Genomic DNA, 21,604 nt, shown 5'->3' on the forward strand with positions numbered 1-21,604 from the left:
TTGAGCCAGAAAATGATTTTGTTAATAAAGAAATTATGGAATAAACAGCGATGGAGACACATTTGTTGATTAAATAATGATGTATGCTTGGTATGATTGGCTCGATGAAAGGTTGAATTTCATTGCACGATGATGTTCAAAAGTGGCTTTGAACACCTTGAAATGTTGTCTGTAAAACATCTGTCCACATTCACCTCCCAGAAATGTCATATTTGGTTGATTATAATAGTTTTCATTTTCAGATGAAAGCACAAAATATGGCCAACATTACCCTGCACTAAAGAACAATAAAAACTTGGCCAATACTAATGAATTCTTGGATGATTCTTTCCATTTTTCTCCTGGATGTGTTTTTTTTTTGACATTCAGGAATCCTATTTATTCGCTTACAACCCAGCCGATGGAAACCTAACTAAATCACATTTTATTTTTTGCAACATTTCAAAAGTTTAGATAAAATTCACTTGACAGTTGGATGGAAACAGAGCTATGATGTCTCTCTGCCTCTCTCTCTGTCTCTCTCTCTCGCCTCCAGCCTGTGTGTGAATCCGTCCGTCTCTAATCCTCTTCCTGTACGGCTCACTGAAACCTCAGCGTTCATTTGTCCGACCTCTTTGTTCGGCTTCCAGGAGAGGGTGTCTGCCTCTCCCCTCCATTCACCCCTCCATCCTCTGTTCCTCTCCTTCCGCTCCCCCTCCATCCCTCGGCCGCCTCCACCCATCCGTCCTCTACCTCTCTCGTTCCTCCCCTCTCCCTTCACTCATCCTTCATCTCCCTCTCTTCATCTCATCTTCCACCACGCTCTCCCTCTCCCTCTCTCACGCTCTGTCCACTCTTTCTCGTCGAGTGAAGGACAGTGCAGCGCCCCGCCAGCTCCGCCCCCCTTCCAGCCCGGGCGGAAAAATAAACAAGCGTCCACATGTTCCCGAGGAATTTTAATGACTTCCATAACTCTGGCTTCTCTACCTGCCAAACTCCAGGCGGTGTGAGGGAAGCGGCGGACTACGGGACGAGTCATTTTAGCGGCAGTGACGACGAGCTCACCGTGTCCCGAGCCAAGTCGTGGCTTTTTAATGTGGCGCTGGGCGGCTTCAAAGGAGGCCGGCGTAAGAAGAGTTTCCTCAAGCGAGGCACCAGGTGGACGAATCCCTCTGAGTGGAAAAATGGAGGAAAAAAACTTTAATCAAATAATCCTGTCACCCTTTTGTCTAAATTGGAATTGTGGAAAAATGATTTGGAAAAAGTGCTTAGTCAGAGTGTGGCACCATGCCAAGACAACAGTTATGTGCATAACGGGTGCTGCACACACACACACACACACACAGAGAATACGTTTGCATCAGTGATGACCGGAGGAAGAGACGGGCCCATAAGCGATTCTTCTCCAGTGCTTGATGGTCTCTGGAGTATGTGTGCGCACATGCTTTTGTGTGTGTGTCGGTGTGTGTGTGTGTGTGTGTGTGTGTGTGTGATCTCTAGTCTGAGGTGATTATAGTCCCAAAGAGGCTCGCTGACAGGCAGGACAGCCCCTCCGAACCTCGTTGCGAGTGTCTCTTAATGGGCCCATCACCCACAGACTGGCGGGTCGGCCTCCAGTGGTGCGACCTGCCGGGAGACGAGGGGTTAACGCAGGTCTCTGTCAAGGGCCGAGGTGGGGCAATAAATCTTAGGAATTACTCCTGTCAGACTAAACACTGAGACCCGTTTTTTGAGTGCTAGCAGCTAAAGAAGAGAGGCCATTCAAGCATGTAATAACTCAGAAGTAAAGAGTCTGTTGTGAAAGGCAGAGTGTGTGGTGTGGTGGCGTGTGACATCACAGGAAGGAAAGATCCATGAGTTTTAAAAGCCTGAATGAGTTAAATACACCTAAACCTCAAAATCACATTTTTCAGAACTAAAGGGGTTCAAATTCCAGCCGTGGATACATAATCCCCAAATCTTTATTCCAAGGATATGATACCAACACACAACAATAAGGAAATAATTCCTGATCCACTTACTTTGCATGTGATTTTAATTGAATCTATGAGTTTAATATTAGTATAGTATAGTATAGTATAGTATTTAGTATAGCATTTAATTGAATCTATGAGTCATGTTTGTCTTGATGTTCTTGACCAGGGGCCAGTTGCATAAAGCTAATGTAAGACCAGTCTAAGCCTTAGACTGGTCTTAGATTCTCAGGTTGGACTAGGCTAATTAAGACTGTCTGTTACTTAAATATTACGACAGACTTATTTTGAGGTAGGAAAGATAGCTACCTCCCCCCTGGCTAATCTTGAGTTAAGAAATTTGTTGTTATGGCGACGAGTCTGCCTAACTGTCAGAGTGGGAAGTTTAAATACCTGCCTGGTCTTCTCTTCACCATCATTTGCCACACGTTACAGAATCAGACAGTCCTAGGGTAACTGTGCTTTGTGCAGATGTTTCGGCGGTGGGGAACACCCACTCCACTGGCAGGACCACTGTTTAGATTTCTGAACTCTCTTTTTTTTTTTTTGTTCTTTCCCTCTCAGCCCAGGACCAGCTGCAGAGGAAATGACAATACGAGGGGAAAACAACAGAGATTAATAACCTTCTCCTCCCACCTAACCTCCCTCCTTCCCTCCTTCCCTCGCTCATTTCTCCCTCCCTGTATCCCCAGCTGGTCCCCGCCCCCCTCCAATCTCGCCCAATCTACTCATTTCATCTACAGGGTTGCGGCCCTTGACTCTGTCTTGCACAAACTTGGGGAGAGGCACACGTGCATGGACACACACACACTCGTATATTTAGATTCTCCCCTTCTTGTCCCTCTTTGGACCCTGTCTTTTCTCATGCACATGGCATCCAGGCGGTGTTCTCCGAGCTGCAGCCCGAAATGAGAAGCAGGTCTTGGGGTGTGGAACCGCCAAATTCCCCCTAAACTTCCCTGGAGGAATTTGATGTTGGAGCATGGAGGCCAAACCCCACCCAGGGGCCACAAAGACCCGATTAGATTGTTTGTCCAATGTGGCCAAAAACAGACGGTCGCCTCCTTGTTTTGCGTGTGGAAATGTTTATGTCTATGTGTGCAGTACAACAGTTTAGCGCTTTCATAATCCCCCAACAATCTTAATCCAACCATGTGAATGAAAAATGACTTGTTGCGATGGTCGGAGTGGGGTGGCGAATGTGGGATGTGTTGTTTACCCTTTGATCTATTGGCAGTGGGTTGAAAAGTCTTCTGCATTCTTTCACCTCCCATTTTTATGCCATCAGTCTTTGTTTCTGTTCAGTATCTAAAAACGCACAGTTCACATTTTTTTTTATCTACTTTTATCTCTTGTGGTTTTTCTGTACTCCCCTCTCACTCTCACTTTATCCATTTGCATTCCTTCTTTTGCATTCCTTCTGTCTTCATTTCCTCCGGAGTCCTCGGAGTTTGGGAAATAGATGATCAGAGGAAGAGGAACACAAAGGCACAGACTAGCTCAAAGAATACTGATGCATCAAACACGGCATCTTCAACTCCTTTCCTTTTTTGAGATCCACTTAACCTGATCTTGAAACTCATGATGTGTGAGTGCAGTGACTTTAACACAAACTATGAATCTCCTGTGAGCTATATCCAGTTTGTGTTACAACAGGGAAGTGAGCTGGGAGACAAGAGAGGGAAGGAAGCAACTTCTCACAGCTGAGACTCGCCCATTCACGCTCAACAGGAATCCCAAAGGACGTAAACCACCAGAGACAGACAGAGGATGCAGGCTGGAGTTGAATTAGGGACGTTCCCCGAGCGATTCTCTTTTCTGTCCCAAAGGAGATTCCTTCCCTTTACAGGAGCTCAGTGGGGACTCGCTCTCTGGTGACACCTTATTCATCCCATAGGGAGATTCAAACCCAGAAGCCCTATGATTTTTCACTCCTTTGAGCTATGCCCAGACAGAACTATAGGTTCCCATCGCAATATCACATATTTCCATCACAAATAAATTGCTTAAACTGGTGAAATAGCAAATTTAAAGTCCTTACTGCATTGCATGATCACACTTCTTACCACCACTAAACATCCTGAGCCTGCACTTTCAACTTCTAGACGCTCACTACACTTCTTCTAGTTGGAACCATAATGCATGCCATGCTGCCTGACACTAAAGAGGATGTATAATTGTAACAAAGTCGAACCTGCCTAAAATAGAAAGAGAGTTGAACATATTGGCACATACAAATTTGTGTGTACTCGCTTTTTACGCAAAGTTGTCCATTTGTTCGTACAAACCTGCTGAAATTTGTTTCTGCAGCAAGTATACTAGTATATATGGCCTTAAATGTTGACTGTATACATGTTGAGTCTACTCTCCATATGTCTTGTACTGTCACTTCATACCCTATGTGAGATACTGTTGTTCTTGTACAATGTGTGCCAGTATATTCCCAATTTCCCCTCAGGCATCAGTTAAGTTCATCATTTCTTATCTTGTACACTGTGATACTGTGTGTAAGTTGCTGATATTTCTCTACACCAACGCCACTGAGACGAGTATTTCCAGTATTTCTACTGCGCTGGATAATTCAGAAGCGACTCTGATTCTTAAACAGCCTGTGAGCCCGTGGTAAACACCGTCTCTGCTGCTGTGACTCGGTTACAGCCTCCATGCATCAAACCGCAGCCGGTTCCAGCTCTGAGATCTCCAGCTCCGCTCTGATGTAATTCCCTTGATGGGAGGCGTGGGACGTCAAACTCGAGTCCCTCCTCGCTCAGCCCTACTCACATATCCAGTTCTGGATGGGAGAAACCCCATCCTGACTTCATTAATGACTTCCAGGTTTGAGAAAGAAAGAAAAGAAAGAAAGAAAAGAAAGCAACAAAGAAAGAAAGAGGGGCAGAGAAACTTCTAAAGGAACACAATCCAGATCAGTTTTGCAACAAGATCCAGAGAAATGGAAGGAGAAAGGAGCAAAAATAAAAAAAGGAGAGGAGAGAGAAACCGCCTCCTCACCAGAAGAGTCAATATTTGCCAGGACAGAGAAGCTCATGGTGATTTGATGAAGTCATTGTTTTCAGACTGTGAAAAACAAAGTTCTGGGGGGCTTTGCAATATATCCCAGAGATATGAGAGTGTGTGTGTGAGTGTGTGTGAGTGTGTGTGTACGTACGACTGTGGAAATGGAATATCCTTTGTTATGTAGGAACTGACAAGGCCAGGACAAGTAAAGCAATATCCTCCTTCCTGCTCGCTCCACTCCCCCTCTTTAAAACTCCCCAACTTCTCACCCATCACGTTACGCTGTGCTGCAAATCCCAACGGACACATCTGGTACAAACTGACCATTCTTAAACCCTCATGACAAGGAAAAAAAAAAAACCCCTGAAGACTTGTCAACCCTCTCCCTCTTTGTCAAGGTCTCACTTTCTTCCCACGGCCCAAAGTGCAGGTTTCACCTTTAAAAGGGAAAGCTCAGGATTTCTCAACATCCCTCTTAGGACATTTACAAAGGTTTTTATGCCAGAGATTTTTTGCTTCTAAGGAATTGGCACTAATTTCCTGTTGGCATTTGTTAGCAATTATGGTGCGAGTCAATGGGGTATGAAACTACACCGTAAAAAAACTCACATAAGTCTTTTCAAACTGTTTCTGTTAAATTGTTTCATTTACCACAGCTACCGAAGTGCTTGGAATGGCTCGCAATATCGTTTTCTTGCACTAGCATTACAAACTAATGCTAATAGGAGGCAGGTGCCAATTTTCTAGAAGCAAAACCTCAGAAATCCCTCCCTCTAAAACAGCTGAGGCAGATGACAGGCCCTGTGACTCAACGCTAGTCTTGGTACTCTGTTTTTATCTCTGCCAGGACAGGGAGGGACGCCGTCCCGCACAAAAGGCTGACAGAATAGAGAGAAAGTACATCTTGGATACACACAATAGGCTCCATCTGTAGATAATAATAGTCGACAGGCATTCCAGGTCAAAGTTAAAAAACAAGTTTATGTGTGGAACAGACACTATACAGACAATGTAGATGAGTGATATTGCCATCATACAGACTGGGACCTTCGCAAATGGGGTAAAAACCAATGTGGATAACATTAGCCATAAGGAAGTACAATGGAAAATTAAGGTTAGTCATAACTGTTGGGAAAGATTGTTTTTCTACTTTGCCTCAACTTGTTGCATCTTGGCCCTAAAACCTGAGTCATCTGGGGAACTTTTTGGGTGGAAAGGTTTACCCAAAGCACCGTACAGAGTCCTGTAAATGCATAAGTTTTGGGTATTAGAATTAAACCCCTAACCCCAGCATGCTCTATCCAATGAACTACATAGGACCCTTAATGTATTAAGTATCTATTTAACACTCTATTCAGCATCTAGCTCTAACAGGTACATATTCATTTGATGTTTCTTTCCTCCCTAAATACATAAGGCCAATGTTAAGGTACTGCAAACTCCAAAAACAGCGCCCAGGCATGAGAAACACGTCAGCAGATCGAGCCACTTGGTGAAGACAGGTTCAGCAAAGCTTTCCCATGAACCTTGACCTGGCCTGAGCATCTATAAAAAGTGTTGGGACAAGTTTAAAAACTTTATTGGTTTCACCCTGCAAGCATCAACTCAACAGAGTGTGGTGGTGCAGCCAACTGCCGGTCAAGGCCGACCGGGAAGCCAGGGGTCAGAGGGGGTCGACTCACCACTGGATGAAGACCGCAACAACACAGCAACAGACGTTTCCACTGACATTTAGCCATTTAACTGACACTCTCATCCAGAACAACATACAATGAGTAGAACAGTATAATGAGCTTAAATAGCAAGATTGCAGCATTACGAGAAACTAGTAGTAAGAAGTCCAAGTTTCAAAGCCAGTCGATCTTAATCTTACTCTCTCTCTCTCTCTTTTTCTGTCTCTCTCTCTTTTTTCTCTCTCTCTTTTTCTGTCTCTCTCAATCTCTCTCTCTCTATCTGTCTCTGTCTGTGTCTCCCTCTCTGTCTCTCTCTCTTCCTCTCTCTCTCTATCTGTCTCTGTCTGTGTCTCCCTCTCTGTCTCTCTCTCTCTCTGTCTCTCTCTCTCTCTCTCTCTCTGTCTCTCTCTCATAAACACACAAATCCTCTCTACCCCCCCCCCCCCTCCCCCCTCAGACATAAATCAAACATTGACTACAGCGCGAGGAGTGATCAAATCAAACAATGATTCAGCCAAACAGCATCTATTCTTTTTTTTTGTCTTCTTCTTTTGCTCCCAGGAAGCTGATTAAATATTACTGTAACACGACTGAAGCATCTGTGGGCGAGGGCGACCAGGGAGTCAATCAGCCTGTGTCAACAACGCAATAAATCTGAATTCAAGGCAGAAGGAAATTGAGGATTAGTTGGCCGCTGTCCGTGGGAATATCAAACTTTGAAGAACCTCAACGTTCACTATAACTGATTAACTCGATTGTAGGAATCATCCCAGCACGGCTATGTGTTCTTGCTTCACTTTACTGCGAGGAAACCTGAGTAGAGTAAGTTTGGATCGGGCCCCTGCTTATGCACCTGCATTACAGCAAAGACGCATGCAGTCCTTTTGTCAAAGCTCACATTTAAGCCCCTCTGTGGGACCCGGCCCAAATACATTTGGTTTAACTTAGCGCCGGACCGCAATATTCAATCATGCTCAAATCACAATGATCCAAAAAAAGAGCAGAGAAGGTTTAGGGCTTTGTGCTTTGGTTTTCGATTCCCCCTCGGCGGCCCTGCAAACGGCGCCCTAAAGAGTTTATTGAGTGTGTACTTTTATATAAACAATTTAGCACAAATTTGCAAGGTACAAACACAGATACACACACACACACTTGTAAACAACACTCACACACACTTTGTGGTTGGGGATGACTTTTTCTTGAGAGCAAAATTAAGTGCAGCTGACTCGGACAGCTGGAAACCATGCTGTATGACATAATCGCAGGCGGGCGAGCCAAGCTATTTAACACACACACACACACACACACATACACACATGGCCCCATTACATAAACCACTGATTTACAACACAAGCTATAGAAGAGAGAGTAACACCCTTTTCTTGGACTATAAGACACCCCTTTCCTTTCTCTCTGAAGAACACACACACACACACACACACACACACACACACACACACGGCCTATGAGCCCCGCATAAAGTGGAAACATAAGGAGAGGAACCGGAGAGGCGCTCGGGTCACTGGGGTTGATTGAGACACCGGGACAATACTTCAGCATCGCAGCACACTGAGCCGCCGGCCTCAGCCTCAGCAAGGGGGAACAGGAACCGCTTTGGGCTGATTTAAACTGTTATCAGACTACATGACCGAAGCCGCGGCGCAGTAAGTCACACACACCGCCGAGGGATCAGTCTTCATTTGTCATGAAGATGTATCTCATAACCTTGACCCGGGAGCAGGCATGCGGTGTTGAATTCAGCTGGATGCACGTATGCGGCAGGCGAGGAAATCAAGGCCAGCAGGACTGCAAATCACTCGGCCCGTAGCGCCAATATTCTCCTCACAAACCCATTCCTGAAACAATGAGAAAACCGCAGAGAATGGTGAAAAGATGAAGACCAAACAAAGCCTGTTGCATGGGTTCTTTTTTTATTACTTTCTCTCTCAAAAAAAAAAAAGAAAAAGAAAGCCCAGACAAATATTTGACTACACATTTCAGGATCCATCAGAGCGCTGAAGCCGTCACCGCGGCAGCTAGCGCCATGGAAACAGGATGTGTACGGCTGATTTACGTCTCCTCCAGAGACAGAGCAGACGCCCATGATGCATATTCTAGACTGAATAATACACACCGACTAATCTTCCACAAAGCAAGGCTTACAGCACAAGATATAAATCCTACTGACTCAAACGAAAGGCCACTTTTTGTTTCTTTAGCAAGAAATGTTTAGTTTTAGTTTGAAAATGTGTGTTGTTCTGGTATTCCTAGAAATATCAGAAGTAGGGAAGCCCGAATATCAGTTACTAAAGTTAGTTTCAGTATGGGTCTCAAAACCAAATACCGATTCACTGCAATTAGTGAACAATATGCAATTACACTATTAGTTTGGAGCCACTGGATATACATGATTGAAATCTACTTTTCTCCATTAACGAGATCCGACATCCTTCATTTAGGAGAAGGTGAAGATTCAAGCTGTTTGCTTTGGTTTCTGACATGTTAGATGTGACTTTAATGGCGTCATTACCAGAGCATTCCCAGTCAGAAGTAATGAAGAACAGAAATGCTGCCAACGTTAGATGACAGCACAAAAAGTGATGAGACACCAGGAGGGGAAATTTGAAGGCTGTGTGTGTGTGTGTGTGTCTATGGGGGAGGTTTCTGCCTTGAGGAGTTAGCATCATGGACGCAGGTGTGTGTGTTGCAAGACGTGAACCTATCAGACGACATCATTTCAGAGCTGAAAAGACAAACCTGACAGCAAGCCAGGATGTATTTGCTGGCGGCGGGTTTGAAAGACATTTCTGTTGCGCTTGTCAGATGGCATGGAGTAAGATCCACTAAAATCAGTGTATACTTCCATCAGTGTTTCCCATAAACAAACATACACACTTTGGCTACACAATATACAATCCTGAACATATTTTACCATTTAAATTTTGGATATATTGACATTTTTAGGGACCTGTAGCCGGAAACACTTTGAAGCTTTCTTAACCCATCATAAATCAAAATACAGGTAATCTTTTACTCCATTGTGAGATGGAGGGCTGGTCTTATGAAATTTTGAAATTTCTCTCCACCACATAAAACAATTACAGCACAAACAAGATTCAACTTGGCCCCCAGTCTCCTTCCAACTACACTCCATAATCCAATAGAAGGCTGCAGTTTGCTGTCAGCTAAAATACACAGCAGACTGGTAGAATGTGTGGCACTGTGTGTGTGTGTGTGTGTGTGTGTGTGTGTGTGTGTGTGTGTGTGTGTGTTAAGATCTGAGAGGATTGAGCTGAAATGGTATACAGATTTCTACGCTACTTTTTGAGTCATTTTGAAGAAGAAGAAGAAGAAGAAGAAGAAGAAGAAGAAGAAGAAGAAGAAGAAAGCTAGTGCAGGCCGTTCCATAACCTTGGGGTCTGGAATGCAAAAAGCTCGATCATGCAAAACACCTCAAGTGATATAAATGAACAAACGGCCGCAACTGTAAGCAGCAAACTCACAACCAACAAACAAACAACAACATGACCCATGAGGAAGGGGCCGCCCAACCACAAACTTTCCCATCATCGCTCAGTCATCCAACCGTGAAAAAGGGAGCCATTCACGGGGAACACCCAGAAAACAACACCCAGAAATAGAACCGGGCGGCTCCAGCGGCTCCTTGTCACCGCTCAGGCAACAGAGGGTAAACGGACACCTATGAAAGGACGGATCGACTGAAGCACTTGACTGGATCGCTCCTCCTTTCCCTCGGGGAGCGGGGAGCGGGACGGGAGCAGCAGCGAGGAGCGGGATGGGAGCAGCAGCGGGACAGGAAGCGGCGTTGGAAATCCTGGACTTCTAAGACTCATTTGGCAAAGTGAAGGACTGAATATACAGGTAATGGGTCGTTTCTTATCAATGGGGCCAAGATGCAAGAAAAAAAAACAGCCCCTTCAGCAAACTACAAGGACATGAACCTACCCCGCCCCGCCCCCCCCCCCCCCACACACACACACACACACCCCTCTCCACCCCCTCACTAAGCATGCTGACACTTGAGAGGGCGGCACCTCTCTTATGCACACAGAAAGCCATCTCGGGCCCATTCACAGCTCCCCGGCTCTATTCTTCTCTCTGGTAAAAGAAATCTCAAACTGAAAGGAGGGAAAAAAGGGCCTCTGCTACTTCATTTAGCATGCTTCAGACCCACTGAAGCGACCAAAAAACAGAAAAGTCTTCTATTCTTCTTCTTCGGCTTAAAAGTTTCTCGGGTGTGAGCGTGAACTTTTTTGTGTGCGTGTTTGGGAAAACATGATACCACCAAAAATCTCAAAAATAAGAATATAAAAATCCCTCCAACACCCATATCTCAACCTCAAAAACATGCATTCATGACAGATTCAAGCTTCTTTACTTTGACATTGTCAAAAATGGAACAACTGCATAGATGCAAAGACAGACAAGCAGTGAGATAGCAGGCCTGTTGGGCAGAGAACACAGTGTCCATTATATCACTCCCAGAATACACACTCTCTCTCACACACACACACACACATTAGGCGCCAACCAATGCAACAATCAACCAGCAATTGCAGTACTAACCTGATGGACAGCCGAAGAAGCGATCAGAGTTTACACTGCTGCCTCCAATCCCTTCTCTTCACCAGACGGCTGAGATCCACCTGCAGTGCAGCGAGTCCTCTCTCTCTCTCTCTCTCTCTGTCTCTCTCTCTCTCTCTCTCTCTCTAACACGCCTCTCCCATTGTAGCCCAACACAGCGCAGTGTGAAACTGTTGCGCCGGCTGCCCCTCTTTCCCTCACGCTCCTCCCTATCTCCCTTTTTTTTCTCTCTCTCTCTTTCTTTTACCACCCTTTTCTAAACCAGGAGCCGCTCTGCTTTATCTGGTTCTGTGCAGAGTGCAGAGGCTGATAGGAGACACAACTTATCTGCTGCAGGGGCTGCAGACGACTGGAGAGGGGGGGGGGGGACTGTGGATTGGGGTGGGGGTCTGTGTGTGTGTGGGGGGGGGGGGGGTTAAAGAGGGGAGGGGGGGAGGGGCAAACCCAATTAAAATGCACACACACACACACACGGGATAACACAGGCTGCGTTCCCCTCAGGGTGCTTCAGCCACCTTTTGTGAAAGGACTCTAAGACCTTCAAAGTTTTTTTTCTTCCATCCCTTCTTTTAAAAGTCTTATGTTTATTAGCCCAGACTCGAGAGGGATAAGCAGAGGGGAGAGTGAAATGAAAAAAACAAATCCCCGCTATAGAAATATTTGTTGGATTCACTCCCTCTTTCTCTCTCCCCCTCCTCACTTTCTCTTCCTCCTCCCATTCCTTCGATCTCTCTCAGTCTCCCTCCTTCCTTTCCTCCCTCCTCTTCCCTCCACTGCCTCTCTCACTCGCTCTGCCTCTCTCTCAATCTCATACTTACAGTCATTGTTGGCAAATTTCAAAGGGCTTCAGCAAAGCACAAAAAAGGGCCACAGCTGCTTTCAGCAAGGTCTGACAAGGGAACCGTTCCCTACTTTCCCTCCAGTACCCCCCCCCCCCCCCCCCCCCCCCCCCCCCCCCCACACACACACACACACACACACCCTCAACCCTCCTCCACAAAACATCCAGCGCTTTCCCTGATAGCAGCTTAACAACCTCCTCATGTGAGGAATCTCCTTACAGACAAAAGAGTTTGGAGGAGGACTTGACCAAAACAAAGTGGGGAGGGGGAGTGGGACTTTGGAAACTAGTGAATTCGCACAAAACGGCAATCCACTGAACAATTTGTGCGCTATTTGGCGAGTTCACTTGTTGTGTGAAACATTTTAGAGTTGTAAAATACATAGTTGGGCCGTATAATGCCTTCAGAAGTAAGTTCAAAAAGTGAGATATTAGTAAAAATGTAGACTACTTGCTGATGGATGTTCTGGGGATTGTGAGACTGAAATCTTTGAGCAGACTGAGGCGGAGCGGAGGATGACATGGATAGTTAATGGGTTTTTAGTGTTGTCACATCGTTGCGGTTTGGGTCAATTTGTTAACCAGAGTGATATAAAAAGAGGCCAGAGGAGTGACATTAAATTAGCATGTGAATGACTGACTCACTGACTTCACACTGACTAGTCTGTCCACGCAAAGTTCAGCGGAGAGAGCAGTGATCGTCACTGGATTCCTTCCTTCACCCCTTCAGTTCCTCCTTCCTTCCCTCCATCCTTCCTTCCTTCCATGCCTGCTGAAAAACCTTTTTCATTAGCTGTATGCACTCCCTCCAAACAGAAGAAAAGCCCACGCCGCCCGCCACTGGCTTCTATGCCATCATTTTATGCCAGATTTCTCAGAACGCTGTTCAGAGGAACTGAAAAGGGCACCGATTGACATTTAACCCTTCATGCAGCCGGTCCCTCGGCCTCGTGAGGAAACTGATGTTTACTGTACTGTACACTGCCGGTGTGTTAGAATGATTTACAGTCAGTCACTGTAGAAAACAATCTCCCCTTCCGTCTGTGGTCTCAAATGCATTTTTAATTGCCGCTTCTTCAGAAACGCATCCATTTGGAGGGTAAAAGCTCGGCTTCATTGCTGACTAGGACAGAACAAGGCAGACAATAATTATAGGAAGCAAAAATAAATGCTTTTCCGCCTCCGTCCAAAGCCGACTGCCGTCAGAAAAAGCCAGCAAGCCAGCAGTGCTTAGAAAGATGAGCCTAAATCAATTCAGAATCAATTATTCAAGCTAAGAGAGAGGCATTCTGGGTGACACAGGCCGGCCAAGCTATACCCGGCCGTCAATCTCTAAGTGGGATTCCCTGCTTACTGTGCTGTGTCTGTGCGGTGAGTGTGGTTTTATGTTTGTCAAACTACGTCTAGGACCAGAGGATCAATCCCTCGTCAGCGCTGAAAGCAACGAATCTCCCACACTGGAAACTATTTACTTGCGGCTCGAGCTGCACTGGAATAAACAACATCTTCAGTCTTGACAGAAATGGCTCATATTTGCAGAAAAATCTCAAACCTGCATAGCCTTATGGGCCTTATGAGCCTTAATGGTAATGTAAGGCGCTTTGGATAAAAACATCCACCGAATGCATCTCTTAAATAGCACATTACACACGGGAAGCGAGGCCACATCCACTCCCATGGTCTCCTCCAGCTCTCAGACAGACTCTGCATACCTGTCCCAGAATAAACCTTCCTGCCCTCTGGCCTCCCGCAGCATAGCAGGAGCTGGATGCCTGGTCTAACATTAGCACATATTTGAGTGGAGATGTGCCGAGGCCCGGCATTCTCCCCGGGTTAAAAAGGGAAGCAGGTCTAGATTATTTATGAGAGGGATTACTAGCTGTGACTCTCCGCAATGACTCCTTTAAGGAGAGGAAGGAAGGAGATGGAGTGCTGTACTTTGCGGATGTGGATGGTGCATGCCTACTGTATGTTAATAAGCACCCATGCTTGTAGGTAATCATAGTGCATGTTGAGCAGTATGAGATCTAAAGTGAGCGTAAAGATGTAAATCTACGCTGGTTTGTAATTACATGTGTGTGTGTGTGGAGCAACACAAGTATACATTCTGTCTGCACACACATACACACAAAGTGGTTCACCAGAGGGTTTCAAACATCGCATAAATCAACAAATTGTAAAGTGCTTCTCTGTCAATATCCTTCCATTAATAGCCTCCTGACATACCGTATAATTTCACTCGACTCAGCACTGCAGACAACAACTGGATGGAGGTGTGTGTGTTCCCCTGCATGTGTATTACACTGCTGCAGCTCACTGACACAACCTGCTGCTGAGTGTCACAACAGCTGTGGATCTGACTTTTTAACCTGAAACCCCTGGCTCTAAATCACTCATCTTAATCAGCACGTCACATAAACCATGCACACACACACACACACACACACACACACACACACACACACACACACATACAGACATGGAACAAAGAGGGGCACAGCTGCAGAGAGATGGTGAATCTTTCAAAAGCAGTGTGTGTGTTTGTATGTTGGAAATGAACGGGGCCACAGGTCAAAAAAGTTATTCAAATTTCATTAAATTTGTTTACATCTTATTCACTGGGTTGTCAAATTTTCACACGTGAATGTGACTGTGCCACCGGTGATTCGTAGCAGCCTATGATCGGAGGATTCTTTCCAGTGTGTTTTGGGCAAGAAAGATGGAGCAGATTTTGATCAGAAAGCAACAGAGTACGCAGCCTGAAGCAGCTGAAAGTTTTGGCACCACACAACCTACTGCGTCAACACAAATAACACAAACAATATTGTAAAAACTCAGCAATAGAGAGATGGAAGATAGCTGAGGACAGAGAGGGGAAAACAGCACCATCCTCTTCTGTAAGGCCCGCTGCCAGTTTCCAGCAGTGGGAAAGAAGCGTGGGACATTTAGTTGATTTAAAATAAAACAAATCTTAGTGGTACAAATTGAGTGTTTATTTTCCAGTATGTACTGCAAATGTATTATCTCAAAGTTCAATAAAATTGTCCCCGAAAAGGACCAAAATGCACCTAAAAATGAGATCAAGGGGCAAATAATGTCCCCTGAAAACAACAAAAAAGTCAATTCCTTACGTATGCACGCGTATCATACTGTGCATCCTCTTTCCTACGCTACATCCTGGAAAGAGCAGAGGCTTGCAAGGCAACTAAACTGCTGACGCAAGTTGAAATCCCCTGAAAAAGCCAGAGGAAGCGCTAGGATTCACCTGCAGTGGCCCACAGCGTCCCGCTGGCCCCCGTCCAGCGGTGGGATGAAGTGCGGGTGAGGAGGAGGGCGAGGGTGCAGCAGGAGGGCCTACAGCTGTCTCAGAGACTGGCTGTGCTGGCTGTATAGAAATATAAGCCACACTACGTCAAACTGTATAAATAATGCAGGAAGCATTAGTGCCAGCAGCAGCGGAGAATATAGTATATGTGTCAAACTGAGTAATGATGTTCCTCAGCGTCTCAGAACAGCATGAGGTGAAGCAGAGAAAACTGCATCAGTTTATATTAAAAGTGGAGTTTCTATTCTATGTTTCAGAGAAAATAGTATGACTTCCAGAAATATATAATTTATGAAACTCCTTCAGAGGTTTCTCATATCATAGACTAACATGTTGGAAAAAGATGATAAATAATTAATGAGTAAATCTCACATTTTGTAATAATTTAACCTGATGAAATGCGAACAAATAGCCCCAAGCACAAGGCTAAATTAATAATTCAGATTCATTTCTTTGTTTATTCCCAGAATACGGCTGGCTCGTGTCCCGGGGCAACTATGGGGTGTGGGGGTCGGAGGAGATATAACTCCTGGCCTATTTGGGGTTGGGGGTGGCTCTGTCCAATTCCTCATTTTGACTGTAACTCTATGTGACAGAGGTAAACACAGTGTTTCAGCTAATGAGAACATGTCTAGTCAAGAGCTGCTCATTATGATCAAAATACACAATGTGACAGGGACCAGGGCTGAGAGATACTGACAAAACATCTAAATGAGATTATTTGTCAGAATATTGCAATTGCGATTTAAACTGTCAAATTTAAAATGCTTAAAAAGCTTTAAAATTGTTTAAAGAAAAGTGATTTTGTTAAAAAAAAAAGTGCAGGATTTACTGAGTTTGAGTTTGATGAAAGGTTTTCACCAATATTGTACTTGATTCATAGACCAAAGATTATCCGCAGCTCTAAAATACCTCGTTTACAAATCCATTTTGGACGCTCCTCTCTCTTAAGCAATTAATTGCCGCCTCTGCGATTTGGAAATTGCAGAAGTTCATGTTGCAATTTTGATTTTTTTTTTTTTATTAATTGTTCACTTCAACAAACTTCAACAGCGTGATAGCAAGTAGACGCTAGAAAGTATAATTTAATTTAAAGACATGAAATTCAATAATCAAATTTCTTAAAACGGCGACAAATGTGTGTTATTTAAAATGTAAGTCACCTCAGTTGACCCCCCCCCCCATAACCCCTCTGCAAAGAAAACAAAATGCGTTCTGGTTATTCAATAACTTCTGTGATGTCCAGTTTGCAGATAACATAAAAGTCATCCGCCTACAACATGAAAAGTGAACTTAATCTCCCAGTAGGGTCTAGAGGAGCCAGTTCAGACATGAAGTAAATCTCACACTTAGCCGAGGGGGGCTTTTCGACCATGAAAGCCCCACGTGGAGAAGGGGGCCGCCGGGTTTAAAGTCTGACTCCAGTGGAGACGGGAGGGAGGGACCAGACAAACACCGCTCACTGCCAAGCATCGTTACTTACAACACCCATTCCACTCCACAGCACAGCACATTTCCATCGCCGGCTGCCAGATGCAGTAATGATGATATTAGATAAAAAACAAACTCTTTTTTTTTATCCCCTCCCACGGAACAAATGAAATTAATTTGGGATGAGGTATTGGAGAGAAAAGCATTTGGACAGCTTCAAAGTCTATTTGTGCAATAGGAATAAATGTAGATAATGACCAAAGAGTATAAATATTATTTAATTATTGTGTGATTCCATTGTGAATAATGATGTGTGATGGTTAGTTTCAGTACCTGGCACATACTGGGTTGCTATGGATGAACCAGCTTGCACTCTCACCAAGTAAACATGTCACCCCCCGCAGATGATGCAGGCACCCTGTGGGCCAATCAGCAACCAGGTGCATTGTGCCTCCAAGTTTTATCAACATCAGACTGGTGGTGCAGCAGTTCCGGCCTTCTAAAGTTTGACATTTTAGGCCAATCAGTGTCAACTTTTTTAAATGCCAGAAAAAAGTGCCAAAACCCAAGTTTAGTCAAAATCGGACCAGTGGTGTCAGAGATATCATGTTTTAGTTAACATGTTTGACCTTTAATTATAGCGCCCCCATTAGGCCAATCAGTGTAATGTTTTTAAACACTGGAACACAGCGTGAAGAAGCATCATCCTTCCATTTTTCATCAAAATCAGACCCTGATTATCAAGTCTGACAAACAGACACAACCCAATTTCTAGTCCCCACCCCCTGGATTTCATCGCATGGGGGACAATAAACACTCTTACATACAGTAACTGTATCTGTACCCCAACACTTATATAGTTCTGGGAAGCTTCTCAGACTCTGATCAGTATGAACGAGCCAGACACTACAGTGAAGTACAGTGTATATATCATATCTGTCCTAAGGGAGGGGAGGTCAGACAGGACATCAGGATGTTTCTAACCACACAGTTCAGCTCTCACACTCCTCTACAGTAGATATAATGCCTGTTAATTATAGAGGTAAAAAACTACTATTAATCAATATGCTGCAGTGCTGAGAGGTAGGAGATGCATGAGTTATTACAGCATTGCGGTGTGATTTCAAGTAAGATCTTCTTGCTACTTGGGCAGAATGTGAATCAGGCCATAAAAATGTTAGTTTGGTCTGACCATCATAACGTTTCTGACTGAACACAAACCAAGCCAGACAGTTATAGCTTTTTTGTGAGCCCACACTTTACTACGGCCTAAAATTTTCAAAGAATTTTCTGAAGGTAAATTCCCTGAACCCCTAAACCTGAGCATTTAAATGAGGCCTTAAAGGAAAAAATCCACCTTCTGATAATCAATCTGTTATGTCCAAAGCATTCCAGGAGTTATTTTGATTTACTTTTTTGGTGAACCCACTTTCCCTCATCCTGCCTCGTCTACTTCTACTTCAGCTAGTGATTTCCTACGTTTCCCAGAATGCCTTTCGACAACCCCCGGAGGCGTACGGACATTTAAATACCTTGAAAGTGTTAATCATTCAGCTGTGGATTGTGTAGGCGGAGAGAGCAATAGCGATACCGATAGCGAGAGTAAAAAGGAAAAGCGCAAGTTCTTCCAGTTGAGACAAAGTGAAAGTCATGTCTCATACTGAAAGTGCAACATGTCTTGTGGCTGCATTGCATTCTGGTCTATTGAGGCTGCTGTCGGTGGAGAAATTGCTCTCTCTCTGCTTCTTCTATGATGGATTTCTCCCTGTGTGATTGTTGAATGTCGGTGCAAAACAGTGAGTCTACACAGAAGCCAATGCTCTTTGATTCTGAGGGACTGACACCAAAACATGATGTTTACTGTTGATGTTTTTGATAGCTGAAAAATGTTTCTGCTATTAAACTCCATAGTAGTTGTGCTGGAAATATCTTAACATTACACAGTCTACATTTGGCCATTTTTTCGCAGGAATAAGAAAATTACACTGCTAAACAACAAAATGGGCAAACAAAGACAAGGTACATCACCAATAACTGTTTTATTTTAACAGTTTTATAGTGTTTTAGGGTGGATTTTAGAGCTGCAACGATTAATCGATTAGTTGTCAACTATCAAATGAATCGCCAACTATTTTGACAATCAATTAATCAGTTTGAGTAATTTTTTAAGAAAAATAAGTCAAAATTCTCTGATTCCAGCTTCTTAAATGTGAATATTTTCTGGTTTCTTTACTCCTCTATGACAGTAAACTGAATATCTTTGGGTTGTGAACAAAACAAAACATTTGAGGACGTCATCTTGGGCTTTGGGAAACACTCATCGACATTTTTCACCATTTTCTGACATTTTATAGACCAAACAACTAATTGATTAATCGAGAAAATAATCGACAGATTCATCGACAATGAAAATAATCGTTAGTTGCAGCCCTAGTGGATTTTCCCTTTAAAACTGACCTGACCCCACCTGGTCCAGTCAGGTCAGTTTTTGGCCAGAACGTCAACCTTTAACACTCCAAATCTTTCTACTCCTTCTCTCCTCATCCTCCTCTCTCTTCTTCTTCTCCTCTTCCCTCTGTAGCCGGTCCATTTTCTCCTGTCATGTCATGAGGAGGCTCTAATGAATCAGCCTATTGAGCCGAGCGGAGCTGTGCACTGGCCTGACACTGCCAAAGTGTGTGTGTCTGACTGTGTGTGTGTGTGTGTGTCTGAGTGTGTGTGTGTGCTGCGGTCCGACTTTCCCAGCCTCCCAGAAGACAAAGCTGTCGTTTGTGGCCTCTCGGCGCTACAAAAGCCCCACAGGCCACCAGAGTTGAAAGTGAGTGTGTGTGCGTGTGGGTGTGTGTATGTGTGTGTCTCTCTGTATACATGTCTGTGTGTGTGTCTGTATGTGTTTGACTTAATGTGCATGTATGTATATTTACGAGCAAATGCATCCATGTTCATAAATGTGTTCAAAAGAATATCTGTGCATATCCGCAAAATCCTGCATGACAAGTCTTTTTATATTTCTATATCGGGGTGTGTGTGTGTGTGTGTATGTGTGTGTTTGTGTGTGTGTGGCCATGATGTGACCACATACAGCCAGTCTGCCTTTTATAGGGATGCGCCTAATGATTGCAAGGCATCATGAGGCCCAGAACAGAGCGGAGCAGAGACTTCACCACAAAACCGCGTCACAGACAGACGGCGATAAACCAGCAGATCTACGACTGACCGCTTCAACAAGACCAGAACGCTTTCTTCCATCCTGACGCAACGACAAACAGAGCGCAGCAAATCATAACAAATATGGCTGTAAAAACACACACACCACACACACACACACACACACAATGGCTGCTGTCCAGTCAGATGACTCACCATGGAGACAGCTGGTTTGTATCAGGGAAACACCCATTCTGATTAATATTGAAGCATTTTGTAATTAGAAATCAATGTGTGTGTGTGTGTGTGTGTGTGTTGTGCCCCTGGAAAGACCTCTTCTGGTTAATACTGAAGCACATTCATCACAAATGAGTGTGTGTGTGTGTGTGTGAGTGTGTGTGTGTATGTTCTTCTGGGCTGAGAGAGAATGTCAGAGTCAGTCAGAGTGTGTATGTGCTTCTTTGTGTGTGTGTGTGTGTGTGTGTGTGTGTGTGTGTGTGTGTGTGTGTGTGTGTGTGTGTGTCTCCCTCCGGGGTGAAAGAGAGTGTAGCCAGTCAGAGTGTGAACTCGACCTTTTCCAGATTCATCTCTGTCCTCTTCTTCTTCGGCAACATTTGTGACTTTGGGTTTGTACAGTTCAAAATTATACAAGACAAAAATTAAAATTCAAAAGGTGACATTAGTTCTTACTCAATGAGATGTGAACGCTTTAACATTTGATACCTCAGAAATGCGGAAGAAATGTAGGAAAAATGTAGGTCAAAAAAGGTAAACAAAAAAAAATAGTACTCTATTATAATTCTAAACACAGTTTTCCCCGTCATATTTCCCCTGCCATGTTATCTTTCACTAAACTGAACCCATATCATGCTAGAGAGCTAGACTGAACAACATTCCACCATCTTCCACATCAAATTTGCCCATCTTTACATGATTTAGACCAAAGCGTCTCCCTTACAGTCCAAGTACTGCATGCCTTCTATCATTTACACCCTCTATGAAAACCATCACTTTGGCCGCCTGCCTACAGTCGTCTGATGTTTCTGTATCGCCGTCTCTGCCCACCGACGTCTGCCTGTCTCGTAAAAACAACTCGTACAAATCAAAACCTCCTTTGTCCTGCAGATTCCCCGATAACCTTTAACTCGAGCCAGCTTCCCCATTTGTGTGTTGATCTGTCTTTGAGTGTGAGAGGGAGAGTGAGGGAGACTTGTCTGAGTGAGCGTGTATTTATGAGAGAGAAGAAGAGAGCGAATACATGTGTGTGTGTGCACATGGTGAGCTAGTGGAGTTCAGGACAAGCTGATTTTACATTTCTGTGAGTGTGCATGATTTAAGTCCTCACATTCAAAAAGAAAACACCTGATGAACAAGTATCCGGTTTTGGTGTGTTTCCAATAAAGAGCAGAAACACTGAAATGGGGAAACACATGCAGGTACAATACCAGCACATCCTGGAGGAAGGCTCTGTGAAATGTCAGGTGTGTGTGTGTGTGTGTGTGCATCATTTTTGTCCCTGCTTCCTCATTTGAGTGTCACTGCATTTCAAATGACCAAAGATCAACCTCATGTAAATCAGCAAGGGAATTTCCACTGTCGCCAATCCCCGATGTAT

General features: G+C 44.3%; 1 protein-coding gene across 3 annotated transcripts in view; it reads right to left on the reverse strand.

The window, feature by feature from the left end:
• Positions 1 to 21,604, reverse strand: part of add3a (adducin 3 (gamma) a) — a 125,738-nt gene that overhangs the window by 72,935 nt on the left and 31,199 nt on the right. The window contains exon 1 of one of the 3 annotated variants that reach the window (XM_071896237.2): positions 11,228 to 11,374. The exons of the other annotated variants lie outside the window; for them this stretch is intronic. The gene's annotated coding sequence lies outside the window, so the exon portion shown is untranslated. Of the gene's footprint in view, positions 1 to 11,227; positions 11,375 to 21,604 lie in introns of those variants that run through there. 3 annotated transcript variants of the gene reach the window in all.

Source organism: Centroberyx gerrardi, chromosome 3, assembly GCF_048128805.1.
Source record: "Centroberyx gerrardi isolate f3 chromosome 3, fCenGer3.hap1.cur.20231027, whole genome shotgun sequence".
Classification (NCBI taxonomy): domain Eukaryota; kingdom Metazoa; phylum Chordata; class Actinopteri; order Beryciformes; family Berycidae; genus Centroberyx; species Centroberyx gerrardi.